Below are 3,028 nucleotides of genomic sequence, written 5' to 3'. Positions count from 1 at the left end.
TAAAAAAAAAAAAAAGCTCCTCCAAAACATCAAACTGGCTAAAGGATTACCTTAAAAATATCCCTGAAGTGCAAGAGGTTTCATGGGAGCAGCGATGGTTCCGCAGATGCACCTCAGGCACTAGCACCACCCATCTGTAGATGGAAGCTTGCATGTTGATCACTAACTGGTTTAAGTGCAGCTCCTAGACTAAGAGTGACTAGGAAGAAAGACTAGGAAATCTACTGCCCAAAGTCCACCAATGAAAGCCCCATATGGAACACAATGATCCTATCCAAATCCAGTCCACTCTGCCTATGGTTATCATGAGCCCGGAGTCCAGGGCTAAGGCGTGAGAGTTGACTGGAGGCAGCTATAACTATAAAGGTTTTTCAGTGACTTCGAAGTGGTTTGTGGGTGACAACACTTTTCTTTCTTTCTTTCTTCCTTCCTTCCTTCCTTATACCTCCTCTTCTATATTAGATCCAAACCAAACTCCCTGCCAGCTAGTCAGTTCTGAATCACAGTGACCCCACAGAACAGAAACCCCTGTGGGTTTCTGAGACTGTAATTCTTTAAGCAAGTAGAAAGCTCCACCTTTCTCCCATGAGATGCCTGGTGCTTTTGAACTGCTGACCTTGTGGTTAGTTCCAACACATAATCACTAAACTACCTTTATTTGATCATTCCCTTTTAGTATTCTCAATTTTCCCAGTCTCTTTTTCTAAATGTACTATTCATTCCTGCCGTAATTGTCATTATTACGGCCTCTACTGTCCATACCTATACCCCTATACCTATACCAGCTTTCACTTCCATACGCTGCATTACTTTATATTTCCTATTCTTCACCCATCGCTGGAAAGGGCCCCTGGAATCATTGAATCAGGAAGACAGGGGATCTGGGTTGTGTTCTGGGCTTTGCCACTACTTGATTGGGAACTTGGGGCAGGGTTCTTAGCCTGTGGGGGTTACCTTCACCTGTAACGAAATAGATTGACCCAGGGTATCTATGATACATGAGAAAAGATAGAAGTCAGGTAAAAATTTAAACTGCGCGTGTCTCAGTAAGGAGAGTAACAGGTAACGGGTGTTTTAGAAGCTATAAGTACAACACTTCACAGCAATACACCAGATGTACATGGGCAAATTATCTGCAGGGCTGCCAATAAAGTGCACAAAGGCATCTCCATCAAGGACTACAAGCCATGTGTTCATCTCTTTCAACCATATTCCCAGACGTGCCTGGAGGGGTGAGAAAACTGGGGTCTGATTCAACAGAACCTATTATCCATGTTTACTAAGGATATATTCTGTAGACTAGAACAGTACAAGCAAATAATAACGAGTACATTTTCAATCAGTTGGTTTTGCTGGGTGGAGCTGTTTTGTTTGTTTGGTTTTTGTTTTGCTGTTTAATTGTAACCAGGGAGAACTAGGCACGAGTTTGGTCCACCCATCCCTTGATTCCTGACCCTCAAATACCTCCTCTGTAATTGCAATGTCTGCATCGAGTCCCATCTCCTTGAGGCAATGCGATTTGCCTCTGGGCAGGTAGTTCTGCTGCTTCTACCAACAGTTGACGATTGATCTAACGGTGGCCCAAGAATTGTTGGCCAGCAACTCATGAGGTGACCTAATCTCAGGAAATTAATTAGCTAGGCAATTACTTGGATTGCTCTGGAATTTTGAGTCAAGGACCTGGCCATTCTCAAAGAAGAGGGAAACTGGGAAAATTACCAGTGAGGAGCAGAGATGCCATCAAAGAGACATGGAGGAAGGTAAAAGGATCTGGATATCCTTCCGCTTCTTATAAGTCTTTAACGGTGTCTGTCTCGTTCGCTGTGCTACAGCAACAGAATTTTCTCAACCATTAGGAGGCTAAATGACTAACAGGGAGGCACCACAGATCAGGGAAGGCTTTCTTTCTCTGTGAGCTCAGAGGAAAGACCTTTGTCTTTTAGCTTCTGTTCTTGGCTTCCTGGAGCTGTTCACATAGTTTTATCATCTCTCTTCCCCCCATGCTCTGCTTCTTGCTTGCTTATTTGTTCTCTTTTACATCTCAAAAGAGACGGACTGACAGCATGCCCAGCAGTGGTTCTCAACCTGTGGGTCATGACCCCTCTAGGGGTCGAAGGACCCTTTCACTTTCACGGGTCACCTAAGACCATAGGAAACCACACAAATATTTCATAATATATAATTACATATTGCTTGGTGATTAATCACGATGCTTTATGTTTAATTATGTTCAATTTGTAACAATGAAAACACACCTGCATATCAGATATTTACATTCATAACAGTAGCAAAATGACAGTTATAAAGTAGCAACAAACATAATGTTATGGTTGGGGGGTCACCACAACATGAGGGACTGTGTTAAAGGGTCGCAGCACGAGGAAGGTTGAGAACCGCTGCCCTACAGTAGCACTGTAATGCAGCAATACTCTACCTAAAGTTTTGAAAAGCAAGGATGCTACTTTGAGGACTAAGGTGCCCCTGACCCACGCTCGGGTATTTCCAGCTGCCTCACATGCATATGAACGTTGGACATTGCGTAATGAAGACAGAAAAAGAATCGCTGCCTTTGAGTTATGGTGCTGGCCCAGAATATTGGAAACACCATGGACTTCCAAGAGAACAAACAAATCTACTTGGAAGAAAAACAGCCAGAATGCTCCTAGAGGCAAGGAGGACAAGACTTTGTCTCCTGTACTTTGGTCATGTTGGCAGGAGAGCCCAGTCCCTGGAGAAGGACCTCATGCTTTGTTAGGTAGAAGGACAGGAAAAAGATGAAGCTCCTGGATAAGATGGATGGACACAGTGGCTTCGATAATGGGCTCAAACATAACGACCACTCTGAGGCTGGGGTAGGACCAGACGGGGTTTCATTCTGCTGCACATAAGGTTGCTACACGTCAGAACGAACCCAACAGCTCCTGAAATACTATCATTGACATAAAAAAGGAAATCCAAAAAGTAAAACTCATTCCCAAATAATGGGATTCTAACTCCTACAAGGGTAAGGATTTAGAACATATATTGG

The sequence above is a fragment of the Echinops telfairi genome, unplaced genomic scaffold (genome assembly GCF_000313985.2).
Source record: "Echinops telfairi isolate 266 unplaced genomic scaffold, ASM31398v2 ScPeMD7_5868;HRSCAF=6743_0, whole genome shotgun sequence".
NCBI lineage: Eukaryota > Metazoa > Chordata > Mammalia > Afrosoricida > Tenrecidae > Echinops > Echinops telfairi.
The sequence above is the reverse complement of the archived record's forward strand: the minus strand, read 5'-3'. Positions refer to the sequence as shown.